Below are 25,629 nucleotides of genomic sequence, written 5' to 3'. Positions count from 1 at the left end.
AGTAATCAATGAAGATGTTTCACTACTCATCAGAGCAGCATCTTCAGCTGAAGAAGCTGCTCAGATGAGTAGTGAAACGTCTTAATTGATTACTCAGCATTGTTACTTGCTTATTGTACAAAACAGGTTATTTTATTATCTTTACCCTTGGGAGACCACATGACTAGTAAATGTGAATGTCTCGAATAAGATTGCTGGCATTAATAAATTCCACAAAGTTCCACTTTGTAACCTAGAAATATTGTTATGAGGAAACTTTATATGATTAAGTCAGAAAAAGCACAGACTAAAGTTTGTGAGTGAGATCAGCATCTCATGGCCCGCCAGTTTACTTCACAGCAAGTGTCATGTGAGTACTACTTTTCTCATCTTCTTGTTTTCAATACCACACTCCACAGATATACATAAAATTACCAGGGCAGACCATACCCTCATTGAATCTGTTCTTGCATTAAATCCACCACACAACAAGTACATATGTGGAGGCTTAATGAACTGCTCTTAAAATTACCCTGTAAATGAGGGTTGCTATCTGGTGCCACGTAGGGGGGAGAAACAAAATCTCTTACCGCTCTCACCGCTCTGCCCGGTGAATCCTTTCCTGCCAGTCTGGCTGTGAAGTATTAACAACACAAACCTCAAACTGAACATAGTAGGATCACAACATGGGCATGCATCCAGACAGTAAATCAAACGTTACAGATATAAAATGAAAATCAACTTTATTCAATCTGGTTAAACCCTGTAAATGAGAACCAGATAGTGTATTGAACTGGAAAGGCACTCAATAGACTATATTCATCACTAAGAGGCTTCCACTAGATGGAGGCAATTTATATAATTGTACCATTCGGTTGGTAAGAGTACATTCCCATCCTATACACCTCTACCTGACTTTCTGTGCAAGTACAATCTCTCTGCCTACATGCTATCAGATCTATTGTACTAAGAAAGTACCTTTTTTCAATAAGGATTCAGTTAATATTTTAGAACCACTGACTGCCATTACTTTGATTATTTTTTCTGCCACAGCTAGGCATTAGCAACTGTATTGCCTGATACAGTTTCATAGTGCCAGCAGCAAAAATATTTGTGAATCTGCCCTAGAATTTTGTCTGAAAAACGCTATTGCCAGTATTTAAATTTTACCCAGTTTTTTTTTGCTAAAACCCTCCAATGTTTTTTTTTTTTACCTTGGAAAGCATAGAACTTCCTAAATGGAACTTTCTTTATAAGTCAAAGGACTAACTCATCACTTATCTTAAATCTCAAGTGAATTCCTAGTATATTCTAGGATAGAATGAGACATAATATTCCACTGCCAAATCACAGGAAAGTCTGGGGTACTTAATATGATTACAAAAACACAAGTGGAAAGACAAAGACCAGACTCACTGTTTCATAGAAGATCCTGCAAGCAAGGTCTGGAAGTATATTACCAGGTTCAGGTATCCCTTGGCGTTCCACGTCGTGTAACACAGAAGGGCGCCTTCAAGGGCGGAAGTGCCCAAAGCGCACCAGGCCCATGATGCTATTTAATTTTAATTTTGATGAGTAAAGACACAAAATTTTAAATGATCTGGTGTGCAGTGCTCTGAATCTTTTCTGTACTGAATACTATGGACTGTTTTGAAGCTGCCAAAGTAAATCAGAAAATGGACTGTGTAGTTTATGAGGGCATCACTGACACAGGAGATGTTGAGATGAACCTTAACTAAACCCTAAAAATTAATATGGCTAAAAATGCCATATTTTATATGATGACCTTATTGCACCAGCCTAAAGTTTCAACCTCTCAATAGCAGCAATGATCCAGGATTTCAAATCTGTTACAGAGTGTCACCATCTTGGAAAGTGTCTGTGACACTCACATGCTCAGTGATCTCTAGGCAGCTGTTGAGAAGCTAAGCTTAGGGGTTGTCACAAATATCAAGCAGAAAATTAGGTTGGCCTGTAATATAAGATAGTTACATTGGGTTGAAAAAAGATAAAGTCCGTCAAGGTCAACCCCTCCAAATGAAAACCCAGCATCCATACATACATCCCCTCCCTACTTTCACATAAACTATATACACCCATATCTATACTAACTATAAAATTTAGTATCACAATAGCCTTTGATATTATGTCTATCCAAGAAGTCATCCAAGCCACACTGCATTAACAGAATCAGTCATCACAACATCACCCAGGCAGTGCATTCCACAACCTCACTGTAAAGAGCCAACTATTTTGCTTCAAAGTCTTCTAGTCTGAAGGGGTGGCCTCTGGTACGGTGATCCTCTTTATGGGTAAAAAGGTCCCCTGCTATTTGTCTATAATGTCCTCTAATGTACTTGTAAAGTGTAATCATGTCCCCTCGCAAGTGCCTTTTTTCCAGAGAAAACAACCCCAACCTTGACAATCTACCCTCATAATTGAAAAAGACAAAAGAAATTCGGATGCACACCTGTAAATTGCAATTGTGTCCAAACTGTGATTTATTTGAAGCCCAAAGTATACATCACAAAGGGGCAATGTTTCAGACCCCCCCCCCCGGGTCCTTTATCAAGCCTCTTGTGTCACATTCAAAAATCAGCTTATATAGGGGTAGAAGGGGGGTGGTGATTGTGAACCCCTCCCCCTCGTTAAGATGTTAATGACATTCTCAATTGTATGTGAGTCATAGTCCAGTATCCAAAACTGTTTGCATTTAAATACAGGTGAAATGTCCAATCAATAAAGTCCATCTTCACAGAGTGTCCATAGATTATCAGTGTCAAAACATATAAAAAGTAAGCATACAAAACCCCAGTTTTTGAAACATTTTGATACATTTAGTATGAAATACATATTTCATCAATTTGGTAATTGTTTGTAACAATGGATACGGCATACCCGAGACGTCTAGTGGACTCTGCACCATTCAAAAGGATCCAATGACATGTGCAGAAGCCGTGTATGACACTCAGGACATTGATTGTCGTTCCATTAATAACCTTAAAAAATGAGTGATAGTGTTAAAAATATATCAACATATCAATAAAATAGGTGACAACAACAAAGATGTATAACTAGAATAAGGAGTATCCACCTACATATGAATGAACATGGCTGGGGTGTAATCCCTGTTTAGTCCACAGGGCCATAGTGTATCCAATTTATGTATCCAAAACATTACCCTTTGTTTCAACTGAAGAAGTCTATCGCCCCCCCTCCTAGGTATGGCTATTGTGTCAATGATCTGTAATTTCAATTGACTGATGGTGTGCTTGGCTTGGTGAAAATGTGCTGGTACTGGTAAAGCAGTCAGGTTTCTACGTATTGTGGACTTGTGTTTAGAAAATCTGTCTTTCATTTGTTGTGTAGTTTCACCTTTGTAAAGTAGACCGCAGGGACATTTCAATAGATATATGACATATGTTGATTCACAGGTGAAATAATGTTTGATGTCGTATTTTTTACCAGTATGGGGATCTTGAAATGAACTGCCTTTAATGATTGAATTACATTGGGTGCAGTGTAGGCAAGGAAAGGTCCCATATTTTGGAGTCTGAAGAAAACGTTGGGATTTGTTTAAAGAACCCCCAATGTCTGCTTTCACTAATTGATCACGCAAGTTTCTACTTCTCTTGTATGCCATCATTGGCGGTGTCTGAAATGATGGTACATCAGGAGCACAGGACTGCAAAATATGCCAATGTTTACGTATGATATTGGATACTTGTCGACTAGCAGTTGTAAATTTGCTTACAAATACAAGTTTGTCATTGTTGGTAGTTTTTTCAGTCTTGTTAAGTAGTAGTTGGTCCCTGTCCAACTCTCTTACTCTGGCTATATCTGCTTGTATGGGTTCAATTGAGTCTACCCTCATAATTGAAGTCTTCTATCCCTCTAACCAGTTTAGTTGCATGTACTCTCTACAGCTCATTTATATCCCTCTTAAGTCCAAAACTGCACTGCATAATCCAGACGAGGCCTCACCAGGGACCTATAAAGAGGCATAATTATGTTTTCATCCCTTGAGTTAATGCCCTTTTTATGCAAGACAGAACTTTATTTGCTTTAGTAGCCACAGAATGACACTGACCAGAATTAGACAACTTGTTATCTACAAAAACCCCTAGATCCTTCTCATTTAAGGAAACTCCCAACACACTACCATTTAGTGTATAACTTGGATTTTATATTATTTTTGCCAAAGTCCATAAGCTTGCATTTATCAACATTGAATCTCATTTTCCAGTTTGCTGCCCAGTTTCCCAACTTAGACAAATCACTCTGCAAAGTAGCAGCATCTTGCATGGAACCTATAGTTCTGCACAATTTAGTATCATCTGCAAAAATAGAAACAAGTTGAAAAGCAAGGGACCTAACACAGAGCCTGTGGTACTCCATTAACAACACTGGTCCAATTAGAAAATGTTCCATTTACCACCACTCTTTGTATTCTCTCTTTTAGCCAGTTCTCTATCCAGGTACAAATACTATGTTCCAGGCCAACATTCCTTAATTTAACCATAAACCTTCTGTGTGGCACTGTATCAAATGCTTTAGCAACGTCTATGTAAATCACATCCACTGCCATCCCAGAATCGAGGTACCGACTTACCTTTTCATAAAAATAAATTAAGTTAGTCTGACAAGATCTATTACGCATAAAACCATGCTGGCACAAACTCATAGTATTATGATTTGCTACGAAGTCCAGTATCTTATCTTTTATTAATCCTATAAAAAGCTTTCCTTCTTCTGACGTCAGACTAACTGGCCTATAGTTTTGATCCCTTTTTGAATAGGGGCACCACAGTAGCAATTCGCCAGTCTCAGATGATGCTGCAGGGCAGATTATTAAATTATTATGCTAGTTGCACTGGTTTCTGTGTTGCCATGTTATAATTATCTGTATTAATTACTAATCAGCCTTATATTACAACATTTGTATTCTATGTGTACTGTATATTGTGAGTGGTTTCCTAAGCTCAATAACACAGAATCTCAAGAATCCTGAATTCAGTCCTGGACAAGTCCCCGAGGTTGACAAACTTGATTGAGGGGGCCTATTTCACATGACACAGTTCTTCAATACAACGGTAATTTAAATAATATCAAGTGTTTAAGGATAAACCCATCATGAGCAATGTTCCCTCCTATTTCTTAAGAGGAAAAATTTGCAAAATGGCCTTTGTGAACACTTGAAAAAAATGGTCCCCAACCTATAGTCCAACTACTTTTTCACTATATGTTCTAAATAACAGGACCATTATTATCTACTGTATTTGTATGTAACGTACTGTATGTTTTAATGTATATACCCTTCTTTTATTTTATAGGAGAAGGGTATATGAAAATTCTTAACAATTATATGCAAACCACAGTACTTACAAGCCATTATATCAATTAAATTCTTTTAATTTAACAACTGTAAGTTGTTCACCCACTGAAAACTGTGGCATACCCATACAATATGTAAAACCATAATAAACACACCGGAGGATACATTTTTACTTCTATTTTGGCCCTACACAAAGTTTAACATTTACAGGTTAATGGTCTCAACTTGACTTACAAAGGTACTCCTATCTGAAATCAGAAGGGTTCTTCAGATATATATTGTATAGGAAAATATTTCACCAGGTATGGTTATACAGCAAAAAACCCACAATACCTGTGAAAAAACTGCATACGTCATATTTGCCTTCCACAATAACCAATAAGATTTGAGCCCTCCCACTCATACTGCTGCATCAGAACATTATTTCTATAATCAGTTGATTGTTGGATGGAAGATTATTCACAGTTACTGGTAATATATTTTTCCACTGATAACTGTTCAAACTTTTTCTATAAAGAACAGTTGTAGCATAGTGGAAATAGCTCTGCAGCTCTATTGCAGAGCTAAAAATGCTTTAACCTCAAAGTAATTTGTAAGGATTTGAAGATTTTACAATGTCATTCGCTAGAATTGGGGATATAATCAACAGTCAAGAACACAGCATAGAGAATAATAAATGCTATCTTGACTGCAGACAAGGAGACAGTTACCAGAAATTTGGCAAGAAAATTTGAGAGAAAGGGAATATCTGGATAGGGTCTTCCACAAAAAAATAATTCAAGATGTAATGTTGTTCCATCCATTTCTATAAGAATGTTAAAGGGGACATATAGCATACATTTTCACAATGCTTTAAACCATTTCAAATAATGTAAAATAGAAGAGAGTGTTTTTATTTCAATACCTTTTGCATCAAAAAACGCCTGTATTAGCTTGAAAACTGTTCTCAGCCCCTCCCCCTTTGAAACTTCCTGTCTCAGACTCTTCAGTATCTGAACTGCAGCCGACGGCTCTTTCTGTATAAGCTATAGAGCAACAGCCAATGAGGGAGGAGTGGGCGTGTCTGTGATGTCTCTCTCAGTCCTTCCCTGCAGACTTCTGTTAACCCTTACTGCTGGTTTTCCATTCCCTGCTCCTTTCTCTCCCTCTCTGTCCTATTTATGTAACCCCCTCTCTGCCCTGTTTGTTTTCCTCCCCCTCCCTTCACTGCTTGTTCCTTTCTCTTGCCCTGCAATAATTGTGGAAAATAAAGAAAAGCAAATTTCTGTATAAATAAAACAATCTGCTGCTAAATGTATTTTATTCTTATGAGCAGTTAGTGTAAGTACCATAGTCATTTTCTACCCAGTATTATATTGTTGTATACAACCAGCAATCAACGTCTTTTTGGGGTTTCCTTTGTAACTCCCTGCATCTGTTATTATATGTTATACAATTCCATCAGCTGCATTTATTCCCTTGCAACTCCCTGCACCTCATAAATTGTTCCATAACAGCTGCATTTCTCCTTGCAACTCCCTGCACCTGATCATAAATTATCCCAGAACAGCTGCATTTATTCCCTTACAACTCCCTGCACCTCCCTATAAATTGTTCCATAACAGCTGTATTTCCTCTTGCAACTCCCTGCACCTCCCTATAAATTGTTCCATAACAGCTGCATTTCCCCTTGCAACTCCCTGCACCTGATCAAAAATGATCCCAGAACAGCTGTGATTATTCCCTTGCAACTCCCTGCACCTCTCTATAAATTGTTCCATAACAGCTGTATTTCCTCTTGTAACTTCCTGCATTTCCCCTTGCAACTCCCTGCATCTGATAAACAATTATCCCAGAGCAGCTGTATTTATTCCCTTGCAACTCCCTGCACCTCCCTATAAATTGTTCCATAACAGCTGCACTTCCCCTTGCAACTCCCTGCACCTCCCTATAAATTGTTCCATAACATCTGCATTTCTCCTTGCAACTCCCTGCACCTCCCTATAAATTGTTCCATAACAGCAGCACTTCCCCTTGCAACTCCCTGCACCTCCCTATAAATTGTTACACAACAGCTGCATTTCCCCTTGCAACTCCCTGCACCTGATCATAAATTGTAACACAACAGCTGCATTTCCCTTGCAGCTCCCTGCACCTGATCATAAACTGTTCCACAACAGCTGTATTTCCTCTTATAACTCCCTGCACCTGATCATAAACTGCTCCACAAGAGCTGCATTTTACCTTGCAACTCCCTGCACCTGGTCATAAATTGTTCCAGAACAGCTGCATTTCCCCTTGCAACTCCCTGCACCTGATCATAAACTGCTCCACAACAGCTGCATTCCCCTTGCAACTCCCTGCACCTGGTCATAAATTGTTTCAGAAAAGTTGCATTTTACCTTGCAACTCCCTGCACCTGGTGATAAACTGTTCCACAACAGCTGCATTCTCCTTGCAACTCCCGGCACCTGGTCATAAATTGTTCCAAAACAGCTGCATTTAACCTTGCAACTCCCTGCACCTGGTCATAAATTGTTCCTAAACAGCTGCATTTCCCCTTGAAACTCCCTGCACCTGGCCATAAATTGTTCCAGAATAGCTGCATTTCCCCTTGCAACTCCCTGCACCTGGTCATAAATTGTTCCAGAACAGCTGCATTTCCCCTTGCAACTCCCTGCACCTGGTCATAAATTGTTCCAGAACAGCTCCATTTACTCCCTTGCAACTCCCTGCACCTGATCATATATGAATATGAAGGAAAACAAAGCTACAGCTGCTGTTCTGCAATATCATAACAGTGAATACTAATGGACACTGTTTGTATAAGTGATATAATGTAATAGAGGCAGGGAGTTGCACAGTGTATAACAATATATTATGGACTATAGATCATGTCCAGGGACATGTGTGACTGATGCCTATTTGCTGTGGAACACAGGACAATACTGTTGTACTTTAAATAAAAGAAATACTATTACATTACTATTACAGTTTGTATTAACCTTCACATATATTGATTAATGTTGAGCATTTCAGGGATGTTGTTATAAGTGAATGATCAGGCAGCAGCATAAGACAGTTATGTGCAGGCTGGACACACAGGACAGAGGGTGGGAGGGGAGGGGTTTGGTTGCTACAGCTCAGGAGTTCAGCCTGTCAGTCAGTGCTGTGACCACTTCCTGTGAGAGAATGAACAGACACTCCCACTCTTCATTTCAGCCTAGCTTCTGACCTGAGAGGTTCTCTCTGCAGCTCTGATATAATGACAGTTCTAGGAGGTAAAATGCTTTCAAAACGTTTTTCTTTCTGCATCATTACATGTTTTGAGGAAGGATGTGCAATATATCTGAATATGAAGGTTATATGAAATTTCCCCTTTAAATGTTCATTTTAATATGCTTAAACCCTGGGTGGAGTAATAAGAAAGGTTATGGACACAGGAAGGAAGACAAAGTGAAAGGGGAGGAGCACAGAAAAGCCAGGAATAGAGCCGACTACTACCCTGGAATATCTGTGTGCATTCTTCCAGTTTTGCAACACCCTGCACTGGATTATCACACACTATATGACAGTTCTGAAATGCTTAGGAATCGCTTTTGACTATGTCCTCATGAACTTTAATGCCATACACCTATGATTCAGTTCCCACAAATGCTGGTCCTGCTTTCCATTCCCTACACTGGCTGCCCATAATACACAGAATTCACCATAGGTTTCCTAACTACCAAGTACACACCAGACAACCTTTAGTCTGCACATAGCTTCCTCTTCTCCTCACTCATTGGGGCAAATTTACTAAGCGCCGAAAATTCACCAGCAACGGCTTTGCAGGCAACGCAACACTTCACCAGGTGAAAATTTGCTCAGACAACGCAAATTCACTTACATGTGAAGTTGCATCCAGGGCTCCAAACGCTGGCGAAATTGCGCTAGTGTTGGTTAATTCGGCAAGCAGAGCGAAGTTGCACTAGCGTTGGCTAATTTGCATATGGCGGGAAGTTGAAAGGACAATTATGTTGCAGCAAATACATTACACAAGCCCAAGGAAGCTTAATAAAATAAAAAGAGTTGTTATATAATGCCCTACACATGAGCCCAGTGTATAGTTTATGTGCCATATATTAGGAAGCCGGTTAGCCCCAAAAAAATTCCACTCTTTTGCAGGCTATCACCCTGGAAAAAGAAAAAACGCTAGCGTTTTTTGTGACTTTTCAACAAAATTTTGAGGAAGTCCTATCTACTCTATTGCACTTCGCCTGGTCTGAGGTGGCAAAGACAAGTCTGGCGCAAGAGGTAACATTCAGTAAAATCCGCATCTTAGTGAATTTGCTCAGTTACGTCACTTCGCCAGAGTGCAACTTCACCTGGTGATTGAGTGCGAATGAGCGCCAGCATCACTCTCCTTTGTTAGCGAAGTTCTGCTTGCGCCTGTTAGTAAATCGGCAAAGTACCAAAATGACGTCACGCTGGCGAATTTTCGCCAGCATTAGTCACTTTGCCCTTTAGTAAATTTGCCCCATTATTTCTTCACACTTTCAAATTTAGATCTTTTAAAGGCTGTGCCCTCTCTCTGGTATTCCCTTCCCCATTCCATTAGACACTCTCAAAACCCCTATGCATTTAAATGTTCACTTAAAGGAGAAGGAAAGCCCCAGGGCGCAAAACCCCTCCCCCCCTCCCGTGTATTGCCCCCCCTCCCTCCTCCCCCCTGGCCTACCCCTCCCGCTGGGCAAATGCCCCTAACTTGTTACTCACCCCTCTGCGCAGGTCCTGTCCACGGAGTTCACAGTCGCCATCTTCTCCCACGCGCGTCTTCTTCCTGCTCTGACCGGCGTCTTCTGGCGCATGCGCAGTAGAGCTGTACCGGTACCTGTTCCTACTGCGCATGCGCCAGAAGACGCCGGTCAGAGCGCCCTGGGGCTTTCCTTCTCCTTTATAACTCAAGCTTATAAACTTATCCCAGAGCAAATTGGCCACCTTCTTAACCAGTTACGCTTCTCCCACAAACATGCTAACAGTTTACTGATTTGCACTAGACATTTAACACTATTATATTGACTGATTGGACCTCTACAACCACACTGGTGACCTTATGTTGCACTTAATAACCCTTTTAGATTATGAATTCTTGCAAGCAGGGTATTTCCTTTGTGATCACCTAAAAATATGAAATTTGAATAATGTCATCAACATTTCTGTTTTGTATTGGTAAACTGTTATGTCTTGTGCTTGTAACCTCATACTCTGTAATACCACATAGGATATGATAGGTAGGAGGTATATGCTGTACATAATAATAATAATAATAATAATAATAATAATAATAATAAAAAACACTACATTTCTAGCATAGATCTCCAGACTACTAAGGCCAAGGGACATTACACTATTCTCATTCTCCTGGACTTATCTTCTGCTTTGATTCTGTTGACCATTCTGTTCTAATGCAATTTCTCCATCCCATTGGTATCTGGAATCAAGCTGCATCCTGTTTCTCTTCCTCCCTTTCTGACCACTCCTTCTCTGTTACATTTGCTAACAAATCCTCTCCCCCCGTTCATCTTAGTATGGGGGTTCTTTGCTTGGTCCTCTGCTGTTCTCTTTGTACACTCTCTTTATGAGACCTTATATCTTCATTTGGCCTTAAATATCACCTGTATCCCGATGACATCCAGATGACATCCAGATATATTTAGACACCCCTTCACTAACCACTGACATTCAGACCCAGATAGCTAATTGCCTACTAGCTATCTTCTCCAGGATGAACCAATGTCACCTCAAGCTCAACTTGGTCAAAACTAAGCTCATGGTCTTTCCAACCAAACCTAGCCCATCTCTTCCTCTCACCATTACTATTGATGGCCTAACCATTACCACCCTGTTAATTCAGCACATTGCTTGGGGGGTCATCTTCGACCAGTCTGTCTGCTTCTCTAACCATATTAGTACTACTGGCAAAAACTGCTGTTTACTGCCACCTCTCTCCCCTCCAATCAGTCTTAAACTCCTCTAACAGGATCCTCTTACTCTTTCCCAAGAGGGAATCTGTCCAACCCCAACTAAAATTCTTAGCATGGCTGTCTGTTAAGCAAAGGATAGCATATAAAATACGTCAGCTAACATTCAAAGCCCTTCAATCCTCTGATCTTCACTACATTTCTTCACTTGTCTCATTGTACGTTCCTCGACATCTTCTCTGCTCCTCTCATCCCTGAATTCTACTGTAAAGAGTGCTCTCTCAATCTCTTTAAGAAAAAACTAAGAGGAGTCTAGGAGCACTAGAACATTAGTCTAGTCTGGTACCTATTGGACAATGCCTTTACCTTGTGTTCTTCCCCCCTAAAATCTGTGCCTGTATGTTAGCCTCCCATTCATGCAGACTGTAAGCTCTATGGGGCAGGGACCTACTTCCTACTGTGGTTCTTACCACATTGCACTTAAGCTCGATCTCCTTATATGAGCTCTGTGTACTGTATATATTTATTGTATTTATTGATTCACTTGTACTCCTTGTGTGCACTTTTATATTGTGTACTATATTTACATTGCACTTTTATGCATTGTACAGCGCTGCGGCTCTTTAACATCGCTTTACAAATAAAGACATGCAAACATACACAAATACATACATACGCAGTGTGCCTTTATCAGGGATTACACCCCTTGAGCTTCATCAAGAAGTGCCATGGCTTTCTCTTTTAAAGTACTGTATATATCACACTAGTTGGACTTAAAGAAGGGGTGGGGGGGATAGTAATAAACAAAATATTTAAATTCTTGTCTCATGATGCTCTTTTTATGGGGTGGTACACATACTGGATACTATGAGGGCAGTATTGTTGTTAATATTAACTTTCTTAAAAACCATAATAAAAAGATTACAAAAACATCGGACTGTTCAATGTAAACATCCAATATTTATTTGTGCTGATGTAAATCCCTTTTTATGTGTTTTCTGTCTGTTTCATTTGTGCCTAGGTCTAGATGAATAATTTTCACAACTGCATTATTGATGTATTTTTTTTTTCGTTTTCATATTTTACTGTCAGAAATGGCATGGGCTAGTTAGAAAACTGACAGCTTTTACTGTACATATTGTGTATTATTATGCTTAGGTGTTAACATGTATCATACCCATTGAACTCATCTAAAATTCTGCTTTGTTGTGCTTGTTTCTTTTTTGACATTGGATCTATCTAAAATTCTGCTTTGTTGTGCTTGTTTCTTTTTTGACATTGGATCTTTCATTACAGACTTCACCATGAGGGATTTCGATGTTGATGACATAGTAAAAAACACAATAAATAATGCTGAACGAAGACCCTTCACCCACATAATTGTATTCATTGTATTAGCTCGACCCAGAAGGCAAGGAAACCCTTTTGCCGGTCTCTATTTTCTTATAAAGTAGCATTGATGCCATCTACACTAACATTTTTATTTTTTATACAGAAACTTCTAAACCTCCAACTTCACAGTATATGCTATAGTGGGGTTGGGCTCAGCTTTAAGGCAGTTACATTTAATTGCACAACATAATACATTTTTTTCTTGAATTTTGCTGATTTTACCACTTTAATCTAATTGCCCTAGCTTAATTAAGAATGAAATATAAGTACTCAACACTAGTACATTTTGTTGAAGTCCAATATTGTGGCCAAAATTACACTATACACTAACTAGCACAACATTTTAAAAATTACATAAGCAACCCCCTAGCATCAAACTTTGGGTCACTGCTCATCTTCACCAATTTTTACTATAATGCACAAATGCACAGTTCTGGACAGATACAGTATACTGTGTATCCACACGGTCTTAGACAGCCAAAAATGACCACTGAAAAGTGGCTGAACATGGTGTTGTTGTGCTGATAGGAATACACCCTGGGTATTAGGCCTTTTTAAGCAGGATTCAGATTTGGCCGAATCCTTCTGCCCGGCCGAACCAAATCCCATATGCAAATTAGGATTCGGTTCGGTATTCGGCTGGATCTTTGCAAAGGATTTGGGGGTTCTCCGAATACAAAATAGTGCATTATGAGTCTTCATAGTTGTTCTTGACCTTGCCTGTCCCCTGACCTTGTTTGTGTTTTGACTGGAGAGAGTGCAGAGACGTGAAACTAAACTGTTTAGTGTGGAAGACTTAAATTATGAGGGTAGACTGTCAAAGTTGGGGTTGTTTTCTCTGGAAAAAAAGGCGCTTGCGAGGGGACATGATTACACTTTACAACTACATTAGAGGACATTATAGACAAATAGCAGGGGACCTTTTTACCCATAAAGAGGATCACCGTGCCAGAGGCCACCCCTTCAGACTGGAAGAAAAGAACTTTCATTTGAAGCAACGTAGGGGGTTCTTCACAGTGAGGTTGTGAAATGCACTGCCGGGTGATGTTGTGATGGCTGATTCAGTTAATGCCTTTAAGAGTGGCTTGGATGATTTTTTGGACAGACATAATATAAAAGGCTATTGTGATACTAAACTCTATAGTTAGTTTAGATATGGGTATATAGAATTTGTGTGAAAGTAGGTGTGTGTGTGGATGCTGGGTTTTCATTTGGAGGGGTTGGACTTGATGGACTTTTTTCAACCCGATTTAACTATGTAACTAACTATGTAACATAAATGCTAGTTGTACACTAAGGGGAAGATTTATTAGAGCTCACCACATAAAATACTCACCCACTTTCTATTCATTCATATGGAATTTTTTAAAGTGTACAGTATTTATCAAATAGTGAACACTAACTTTCACTTATGAATTAATACGCTTCTAAATATCCCATAGGAATTAATAGAAAGTGGGTGAGTTTTTCTGTGGTAAGCTCTAATTTCACACTTTGAAAAATCTGCCCCTCAATAGCAGTGTGTTGGGAGGCAAACTAATTATCTCTAGGCAGAATCACTCAGTGGCTACTTGTGCTGTCTTGCATTAAAAGATAATTAACCTGAGTGATAAAAATGTGATTTTCCCTTTTGATAGATCCCTGGTATGGCCTCACCTTGAGTATGCAGCACTTTGGCTCCAGTCTCCAGAGGGATATACATGAGCTGAAAAAAGAGCAGAGTCATGCAACTAAACTAGTAAAAAGACAAACTATGAGAGTTTTTAAAAGATTGTCAAAGTTGATGGTGCTTTCTCTTAACATGTATATTAGAGGGCATTATAGATGATTTGGTCTTTTCTAGGCACATAGAAAAGACCAAATAACCAGAGCCCACCCCTTTACACTTGAGGAACTGAACTTTGATTTATAGTAGCAAAAATAGTTATTCATAGTGAGGGCAGTGAGGTTGTGGATTACAAAAAGAGGATATGTTGTGATGGCAGATTATATTAAAGGAGAACTAAAGCTTAATTGCTCCTGTAGCTCCCCATCTTATTTTCTGCTGATTTATTGCACATGCTCTGGGCTGCTGTCAGTTATCTGAGCTTAGGGACTGACACACAAGATACTCAATATATATCATTATCACAATATAAGGCTTATTAGTAAATAATGTATATCATTGGCTCATGGCAGCTCAGAACTCAACACAATTGGCATCAGAATTAAAATCAGCCATGTTGCATTACCTTATATGACAGGCAAGCCTCTCTGCTTCATGATTTGTGACAACCCCTAAGTTTAACTTCTCAACAGCAACTCAAAGTCCAAGCTTCTGTGACAATTTTGAAGGCCTGGATCATTACTACTATAGAGATGCTGAGCCTTTAGGCTTGTGCAATAAGTTCAGTATATAAAATAGGGCATTTCTAGACATATTCATTTTCAGGGTTTAGTTCTCCTTTCATTCCTTTTAGAGTGACTTGGATAACTTCTTGGACAAGCATAATATGCAAAGCTATAGTGATCTTAAGATCTACAGTATAGGTATCTGCATATATAAATGTTTTTGGTTTTTTTTACTTTTAAGGGTTACTCAGTCATTACACTGTTTTCCTTGATAAAGGTCTTTGTGAGACTGAAACGTTGTAACAATAAACCTTTTCTTTAATGATATATGTTTGCATTTGTGAAAATCCTGTGAGTGCTATAATTTTGGACACACTGTTTGTCCCTCTTGCATGAGCAATGTGTTATATCTACCGCTCAACTGCCACTTCACTTTCCTGCAATGGTGGTGCTGATTCTCCGTCGGCGCTGGCAAGGCCCCTCAACAGTAGCAGCAAAATCACGGGTCCGCACACACTCTATGTATCTGCAGTTACATAGAGTGTGTGCGGACCTGTGATTTTGCTGCTTCTCTTGCATGAGCACCCAGGCCTAACATTGTTTTTTTAAAGTGTGCAGCCTACACATGTATGCATATACTGTATAAATGTTGAAATGTAATATTTGTGAGGTATAAATGTATATATGAGAGTGTATGGATAGATCTGTATAGGTATATATGTACAGTTATTCACTGTACATATACCTATGAGTACATATATATATATACCGTATGTACAGTGAATAGCTGTGAGTCTCTTACAGTCTTTTTTCAAGAACATGGGCAGTTGGGCACTCAATGGATTCCATAGAGAGCCTAAAAAGGTTTGAAAAAAGGCTATAAAACAGTCAACATCTACATCCGCCCTACACGTTTCTTTCCCAGGGAGACTCAGTCATGGGCCATCTATGGTTTGCCACTCCATATTCTGGGGGTTAGGGGCTGGTGCATTCGGACCTCTTTTTCTACTTGGTGAGTTTTCTACATTTTGGTCTTTTAAGTGCCCCTTTCTTGATTTGGTTAATATTGACTTTTTCTCAACCCAAATAAACTTTGTAATTATTTAGCATGCATCCAGCAAACCTATGATTCCATATACTTCAGGTTAATATTGTTGGTTTGAGACTTGTTTGAGGTCAAGTTACCTCTGTACCTGGAATGGCAATGAGTGTCCCTTTTAAATGTCTGTGAACTTCAGCTTCCATCAACCTAACATGTTGCTAACATCAATGTTCAACGCTAACTGGAGGGCTGCAGGATAACCGCAGGTTCAATAACATGTATTGTGTATTTTATTTTTATAGCTCCTATGCATACCATTAACATTTATAATTGGAATACCAGGCCATCACACCAGACTACAGATCCACTCAAGCACACAGTATGGGCAGTACAGTTATCTGTTAGTTATATATATTTTGTCAGTTAACAGATCAACCCCAACTTAGCATTACAGAAAAGGAACAGCAAACATTCTGGAATTTTAAGTAGGGAAGAAAATAAGGTAGGATGGAAAAAATGTTTGTGATCGGGTCCTCCCTCCTTGTCAGGGTGGCCTTTTAGGTTTGCAAGTAGGTAAACAAATAAAATGAAATATCGATCACATACTTTGAGAGGTTCCAAAGGATAGCTTGGGCGGATTAATAAATTGTTAACAACCCTTGCAATACTAATAAACATTCCATCAGCCTTAAAACCAATAATTAAAACCAAGGAATGAAATGTTTCTGTTCCATAAGAATTTCTGTCATAACACTGTGTCTAACAGCTACTTCATTCATTGCTTTTATACAACCTGTTTACCTGTTCAGTCCTTAGATCCAATATATCCAGTGGAAATAATACAATTTAAGAATTTCTGTGGTATAACTATTAAAGGAGGCCTCACAAGCCAGACTCTTTTTTTCTGTCATCAGTATGTGCCACCCAAAAGATCTGGCATTTCAGAAAAAAGAATTTACACTGGAATTTTAATAAAACAAAACTGTCATTATTACATTTTTGTGCCTTTTTCATTGTTTTTCTTTGCAAATGAGGGGATAATCTACAAAAGAACAATGATATACATAACTTGCTTTGTTCCTTAGTATTTAGCTAGTACAATTTTCTAATTGGGGTGAAGTATATTTAAAGGTGAGTGGGCATTGTGCATTAATGAAAGCCAGGTGGAACAAGCAATATCCTCCATGGCAAGATTCTCTGTGAAGATATAAACATAGGCCTCAGAAGAGCAGAACTGTATAATTTTCTCTTAGCTTATATGATCAGGAGGAGTTGCCAAGAAGGGGGTTTTATAAGACCTTTTGCAATCTCAGAAAAAATAATATAAAAGTTCATTAAATTCAAATTGCAAGGTTTTAGGGTGCAAGATTAAGCTAAGCGATAGCAGGCTACAACAGCAGCATATGGGTGAAACTCCCACAGGGCACTGAGTTGCTCAGGATACAGAATTGGAGGACACCTTCACATTTGCCCTTCCTGCCTGCAGTCACTGCATGTGAAGGGATTTCGCTGTCTGCCAGACATCCAGCAACTGTTTCTGTTTGCATTCCCAGTGGGAACCTAAAGAGAAACATTTGCAGAGAAGACCTCAGAGGCCCTCTCTTTGATATTTTCCTGTCTTTGGTTTAAGGTCTACTTTATTGCAAAAGCTGCCCCGGCCCCTCAATTCCTTGTAATGAGCAACAGCAGTCTCCATAGTAACAGGCAACTGCATATGAATTAGCACCATTTAAATGCAAGAGAATGCCAGCAATAAGCACTTTTTTTGCATATATCAAGGTTTGAACACCTCTGAGCTATTGCTGCACTTTTAAGTTTTTTGTTTTGTTTAAGTGCATCTGTATTCAGCAGTAAGACATTCAGGGAATACAGTAAAAGCAGCCCAAGAACAAATGTTTCCAAAACACAAACTGCAATACCATTTCCTAATGCACATTTATACAAACTGTAAGTTTACTAAATCTGCAGAGAAATGTGTGAATTTCCCATCTTTCTGTTTTTGATGGTCAGGCATCAATTATTTGTTGAAACTCAGCCGGTAATTAGAAAGGAAATATTCCCATTGTAATATTTGCAGCTGAATTTTCATTACCTATGATGCTTTGATACATTTCTTCCTATTACATTCTGGGTGAGTGTTTTGAAGCCTATAAGAAGGTTTATCCTCTTTGTGCCATACCCTTTAAAATATTTATATATTTAAATAGAACTGCAGGAGAAGAAAGACACCAAATAACAAACATTTTTTAAATTTTTCTTTAATAATTTTTTGCTGTGCAGAGGACTGCTGCAGCTGGAATCTGTCACTCCGCAGAGCTGATTCCACAGCAATAAATAATTCTATTTACCCTGAGGATCACTTGATCTTTCTTTCAGTAATGTAACATTTGTGACCTCTGATGTTTATGGATTGCATAAAAATCAGAAGGAAAGGCACTGATTATATAGAAAAGCCTGGCCACGACTTTTTTTATGTCACTTGCATTCAGAGAAGAAAGTGAAATCTCTTCACACTAAATAAAGATTTCATTTTAGATTCCTGGGTCTTTCCTTGATTAACACGACCCTTTGTAATCATTTGTATGTAATTAGCTGCTTTGTTTTGCTGGCTTGTTTTCCTATTTTAAAAGGACTTGGCACACCCCGATTCAGTGGATGATGCTCCTGAACCCATACACTGTCTGTACCTTTATCTAATGGCTATGATGTGCTAATAAACTGGCTTCTTATTATAAAATAAGCATTTCTTTAATCTAAACTGGAAATAAAAGATGATGTGACACTAACATTTAGGGAAAAAGCTCTCATGGTGAATCCCTAATAGGAGATACAAAGCAAGTAGCCAAACGTAAACCAGTAAAATTGAAATTTGAAGCTCTGCAGCAGAGATGGACACTATTTTGATATTTAACCATTGCAAGGCCAGCCAAAGGTAAGCTTGGGCTACATTTCCAATCTGCTTTTAGAAAGCGCCTGTTATATTCTGAGGCAGATGGAACTATAACAAGCAAAATGTGGGGACATATACTGAAAAAGGAAAAATAAAAACGGGTGTAATGAAGAATACAAAAGTGCAGAAGGATGGAGCATATAGTAAATATCCTAAATATGTATATTCATTAGGTATCACAGCGCAAATAACTGTTGCATGAGTTAAAAAGAAATCCGCCCTCTTATAAAAGGCTTATAAATATCAGCTGGAGATCATCAAAGAAAATCGCAAAGAGTGGAGGTATACCTTGCACTGGACTTAACCTGCTACTAACAGTTTACTCAGAAATCAGTTTAGATTTAGCTGCAATTATAATGTCCCAGACCCAATCCAAAACCCCCTAATATCTAATAAGAGGAGAAGCCACAAAGCTAAAGGGAAAGGATTTTTATTCCATGCGAGCCCTTTCAATGGGTTGTTTACATTTAAATGAACTTTGCCTGTAATGCAGAGTGATATTCTGAGGCAATATTATTTGTAGTTTGAGTTATTTAGGATTTTATTCAGCAGCTCTCCAGTTTGCAATTTCAGCAATCTAGTTAAGACTACAAGAAAGCCGTGTATAATATGTCTCTGTAAAATACTAAAAGTTAATGCAAAGGTAAACAATTTTTGAGACAATTATGTTAATCATGGTACTACTGTTAGGGTGCTTACAGACGAGCGTTTGAAGCTGCGCTCCCCTACGTTCCGTTTTTATGCGTTCAGCTGCAGGGAGCGTAAGAGTAGACGCATTCAGTTTTTTTCAATGGTGCTGTACTCACAGGCGTGTGTAGACGCAACATGCTGCATTTTTCCTGCGTTCGGCGCATACATGTGCCTGTGTGAGTACAGCCCCATTGAAAAAAACTGAATGCGTCTACTCCTGCGTCTACGGAATGCAGGGGAGTGCAGCTCGTCTGTAAGAGCCCTTAAATGTTGCTGTGTTTCTATACTATAACTAGTGTTGTTTTGCTAGCAGGAAAATTAGGTGATTGGAGCCTGCTGAAGCTCACACAGTATATGAGGGTTTTTTTCCTCCATAGTATGACAACAGGTGTGCAGTTGTGGGTATATGGATGAATATATATTCTGGACCTCAACTAATGTGGCACCCTATAGAAAAGTTACATATTTACTCTGTCCATCCTAACTTATTCTTAGTCTTTGGAAGAGAATCATGTTTAATACACTGACTCTTATTAGTTAGAAAATTAATTATTATTAAATTAGAAATCAAGATGTACACCTTGTTGAGATGCTCAAACTAATGTGAGGATTCTTTATTAAACAGAAATATCAGCAATTAAACCAGTATATAAATTGCATGGGATTTAGAAAACTACACAGCCATGCTACTTTTCTGGAATAGGAAATTCCCCATAAAAACCAAGGTTATCCAGAATGCATGAGCAAAAAGGAAAGGTTGTGGGAGCACTCCAAGGCTTAATAAAAATGTACTAAAATACAATGGAAGTGCTACTGATCTGGCCAAATTAACTACAGACATAGAGAAAAATTGATCAATGCACATTCCCTGGTCCCCTGTCATATCAGTAATTTATGCAGATGTATGTATTTACAAAGACAGGGGTTTTTAAGTCACAAAATTATGATCATAAGATCGATAAGCCACCATACCACGTCAAGGTAAAACCCATATGGCGGTCCCTAACTATTTACCTCTGGTCATAATTTCAAATGCTAAAGCCTCCCGACATAAGAGCATTACCTGAAATAAAAGGTCTCCCGACCTGGGCATTGGTTTTCATCATAGGGCTTAGTCCTCTCCTGCCATTAGCTTTCAAAGGGAAGAGATAACCTAGACCCCAGCATTGGTTCCATGAGATTAATCCTCCCCCGCTTGCGGCTTTTAAGAGAGAGAAACTGCCCAGACCAACACCCGTTTCCAAAGGCATTGTTCCACCATTTAAAGGGACGGGTGTGGGGGTGCTACAACCACATGGAAGCCTGGCCTGCAGCATAGCTGCTGAACTTCCGAACAGAATAGATCTGCTACAATACAAAATGCAAAAAGGAAAGGTTGTGGGAGCACTCCATGGCTTAATAAAAAGAATGCATGAGACCTGGGGTTTTCAGGATAATGGGTTTTTCTGTAATTTAAGTCTCCATACTTTAGTCTACTAAAAAAATCATTTAATCATTAAATAATTCCAGTGGGATTGCCATGCCTCCAATAAGGATTAATTACTGTATACCTGTACCTTAGAATCAAGTACAAGGTACTGTTTTATTTTTACAGAGAAAAAGATAATATATTTTTAGAAAATGTGAATTATTTGGTTAAAATTTAGTTTATGGGAGATGGGCGTCCTGGTTGGAGCTTTGTGGATAACAGGTTTCCAGAAAACAGTGTAACGCTCTGACACTGCAGAGAGGTACTCTCGAGGTAATAGGTAAGGTGGGAAGCCTGGGGTATACCCGTAGACTGCAGGACAGTGTCTTGAAGCCAACTCACAGAACAGTGCACAAGAATACAGGCAGTGATGAGGAAAATAGCAACAGAAATCGTAGTCAGAAACAAGCCAAGGTCATAACCAGGGAATCCGCAGCAGTACAAAATCAAGAGGCAATAGAATAGTTAATACACAGGCAAAGGTCAATACCTGGAAATACGCAAAGGTAGGGATCAGGACACAGAAACGCTAGAGTCAGTAACTTGGAACAAGGTACTCAGGAACAAGGTCGGCAAGTCTTGCAGGGAAATTCGCAATAACCAAGCGCCGGACAAGGGTCAGGGCTGGGCTCATATAGGGGACATAAATGAAATGAGAGATGGGAGGAGACCAGGGAGGAGACATACTGGGAACAGGCAGAGTTAGGAACATCGATGAAGAGGCCAAGAGCCTCCAGTGGCTCACAAGGTAAGTGCAAGCGTCCAGAACTGCACTCACAAGAGTTCAAGTCCGGGCTGGTCCTGACAAACAGATCCTATACCTGTAGTTTTTAAGAGAAGGGATCCTAACACCAATATTAAAAAGAAAAATCTTTTCTAGAGAGTGGTCACTGCAAGGGTGCCTAATAGCTATGCCTATAATGCAAGCATATAAAATAAAGAAGTAATAGAATGGCAGGAGAGTTATTATTTTTCAGTAGTTCCCCTGACAACAACAAATATGGTCAAAATGCGTTTGGAAATTATGGTTATTTAAACACTATTCAATAGACCTTTTTGTTATTACTCTGAAGTGCCCTGCTTCTAAATGGTATGCACATAAAAAATTAAATACTATTTAAAATAGCAGACATGGATTCATTCAAAAGCAATGTATCCAGAAAACATAAGTAACTGCTTTAAAGCAAATATCAAATAAAAAAATAAAATCCAGGATTTAAGTTATTTTTCTAATTCAGTGTCCATCCCCACCAAAAATCAAACTGATGAGGAAAGTACAAGGAGAGCTCCCTATCCACCATTCTGCCTGTAAATGGAAACATCTGGCCTTTCGCTAGTATCCAAACTCATGCAACATGTGACTAGTGACCCAGGGCTGATTCCAAGGTTCAGAGATGAGGACTTGTGATTTGTGCGGTAATGGCAGCGTCCCACAACAGAGGCTCTGATGACAGGCAGACATGCTGCCTGCACTGTGTCACAGGCACTACTGTCAGATCCCAGTATGTTGCATAATTTCAACATGTCATGAAAATACACAATTACCATTTCTTTTTCTCGACACTTCTCTAAGCATGGACTAAATTGAAAAGTCACTTAAGAAATTGACAAAACATATGTGAAAACTTAAATCTATATAAAATGCACAAATGTAAAACACAACCATCAATAAAACATTATTGCTTTCATTGAGCCCACTAACTGGTCACGCAAGAATCATCTTGTGATCCGTCTGACATAAGACAAGCAACCCATGAAATATATTGTTTTATGCAGCGCTGTGTGTAGATAATGTATGAAGGAAATTAACTGGCCTATAGATTTCTCTTATTTAGTCTTAGGAAACCAGTAATGATTTAGGCTGTTCTTGGTCATTCCCAGTCACACCTGAACAAATGTTAAATCTAATGCGCATTGATGGACCAGCCGTAAATATCACTTATCCATATATATAATATATATATATTTATTTTATTTTTTTGCTGATAGGGGATTCCTGCTAAATCTTTTGCTGTGCAAAGATTTGCTGTGCTGTGCTTTGCAAGAACATATGGATTAAGGTGTAGGAAGGGTTAAATGAAACAATCTAGCAGAGTATAAACCCTTTCTGAAGGTCATTTGATCTGGATTTCCTGTACTTTCCTCTCTGGCACAGAAATGGAAAGAGCTCTTGACTGCCTGCAGCAGCACCGTGGGCTCCTCTTAAAGATATCTTACCTGAGAGTGTCCAACACCATTTAGCATAAAAGTCATTTGAGCTGTGGCCCCCTGTCTGCAACTCACTTATTCATCGGTAGCTGAGAACTTTCTGGAACGTAAAAGAAACCCACAAGCTTTGCAGAGATAACTGTTTGAGGTGAATAACATTTAACCCCCTCCATTGGAAATAATTGGCTTGTTTATGATTTCTTCAAGCAATGATCCAATGAATTTGTGCATGGAAACACATCATTTCTTTAGACCTACTGTAGGCTAGTGGTAGGCAGAAGGACATTCATCAGGCACCTGCACAGCCCCCCTCATTGGTGCACCCTAGACAACTCCTGCCTACCCCTAGTAAACCTATTGAAAAGACATTTAAACATTAACCAAACCAAATAGGTTTGTTTTGCAAGGAATAATTATATCTTAGTTGAGATAAAGTACATGGGACTACAGGGAAAAAAGGGAAATAATTTTTAAAAATGTAAAATAGTTGATTAACATGGGAGATGGCCTTCCTGTAATTCAGAACTTTCTGGATAATGAGTTTCCAGATACAGATCCCATACCTGTACAACCATTGCATCTGTGGCAGCCACACGTGAGCCCAGTTCTAAAATATTAAAGGGCAAGTCAACCCAAAAATAAAAATTTTGCCTAATAAAAGAAAATATAATATAGCTGGAAAATAAATAAATAAAATTAAAATGGATATCATGATTTTGTCCTGTGTTGTGATCATTTAAAATATTACCATTTCTACCTGTATTCCTGCTAACATACAATATCTAGTGAACATGTGCAGTTTAAAGGGGTTATGTAAACAAAAGTTTGAGAGTAACAGACTTTACAATTTTCAAATAACTTTCATTATAGTGAGTGAAAACCTTATAATATTGCAGCAATTTCTCGGATGGGTTTTTTCTGTTTTTGCAGCTTAAGGATGGCTTGTTTCATGGCTCCTTTGACTGCATGTTGTCTTCCACATCCAAGCACCCCCCCCCCTCAAATCAACTCCAGGGCTTTTATCTGCTTTATTGATAATTACATAACAAAGGAATTGCCCACACCTGCCCATGAAATAGCCTTTGAGTCAATTGTCCAATTGCTTTTGAGCCCCTGAAATGAAGTGTTAAAAAAAAGGCTTTAGTTCCTCACATGTTTATGCAATCTTTTTGTTCAAACCCACTGAATTAAAGCTGAAAGTCTGCAGTTCAACTGCATCTGAGTTTTCATTTAAAATTCATTGTGGTAATGTACAGTATAAAAATTAGAAAAAAGTTGTCTCTGTCCAAAGATTTATGGGCCTAACGGTAGGATTAAAAGAAGAGTGTGCCTTAAGATATAGACTTGAGGTGCAGTGCAGACAAGGATGAGACAGAAAAATGTTAGAAGCCAAACCAGAGGAGACCAAAGAGGAGAGAAGAACAGAGCGAAAACCATGAACCAAGTAGCATTGGTCTGGGGCACCAAGGGCCCATAAGAGAACCTGATATCAAGCTCACCAACCAGTAGTGATCCCTAAAACATTTTCTTCTTGATGAGAAAAATACTGGTATGTCTACTGTATCTATAGCAATGGATGGCACTGTTTCAAAACAATTTGCTTGCTACTAGTTCACTGAAGTCTATCAGTAATACTGTACATAAATACAAGTATCATAACAATCATTGTGGCAGTTTCCACAAAGTCATATTCAGTACTAATGCTATGTAGGCAACTGTCTTTTCCTGTGTGTTTTGTTTTTTGCATTGGGTTCCAGGTTGTAGAAGCACAGAGCAATCCAGTGTATACACACAGATAGAAACAATTTATATACACTGTGCAAATTTGCACCTGGGCAGTAACTCGTGGCAACCAATCAGTTCATTGCTTTCAGCGCTCAATCTGCAGCTGGCTGAAAAAAGCTAATCACTGATTGGTTGCTATAGGTTACTGCCCAGGTGCAAATTTGGCCAGCGTTTATAAATGACCCTCAATAAGTGCTAAATTACTCGGTGTAGTTTATATTCTTGACTATATGGTTGTTTTGGTTGATGTATGGGTTGATGTATGCTGTATCCTGCATAAAGCTCCCATTTAAAACTGACCTGCCAGCAATATATGACAGCCTCTCTGGAAACTCCTGCTTTTCCCTGGCAATACATTCAGCATATGTACTTTTTCTGGTCCATCACAGAGTCCTAAACAAACTCTTTCTTATCTTTTTTACATGGCTTTCTTTTGTGATGTGGCATTGTCCAGGCACCTTGTAACATTCTTTTCAAAGAAACCTGATACTTTTTTCCTTTAATTAA

General features: G+C 38.8%; 1 long non-coding RNA gene across 1 annotated transcript; it reads right to left on the bottom strand.

Moving 5' to 3' along the window:
• Positions 1–2,469: 2,469 nt before the first annotated feature.
• LOC108712583 lies at positions 2,470–20,792 on the bottom strand. The gene is made up of 2 exons (XR_005961038.1): positions 20,725–20,792; positions 2,470–2,978 (listed from the first exon to the last, which is right to left on the bottom strand). It is a non-coding gene; the product is annotated as an uncharacterized LOC108712583 (long non-coding RNA).
• Between the last annotated feature and the right edge of the window lie 4,837 nt (positions 20,793–25,629).

Source organism: Xenopus laevis, chromosome 1L, assembly GCF_017654675.1.
Source record: "Xenopus laevis strain J_2021 chromosome 1L, Xenopus_laevis_v10.1, whole genome shotgun sequence".
In the NCBI taxonomy this organism is placed as follows: Eukaryota; Metazoa; Chordata; class Amphibia; order Anura; family Pipidae; genus Xenopus; species Xenopus laevis.
The sequence above is the reverse complement of the archived record's forward strand: the minus strand, read 5'-3'. Positions and strand labels throughout refer to the sequence as shown.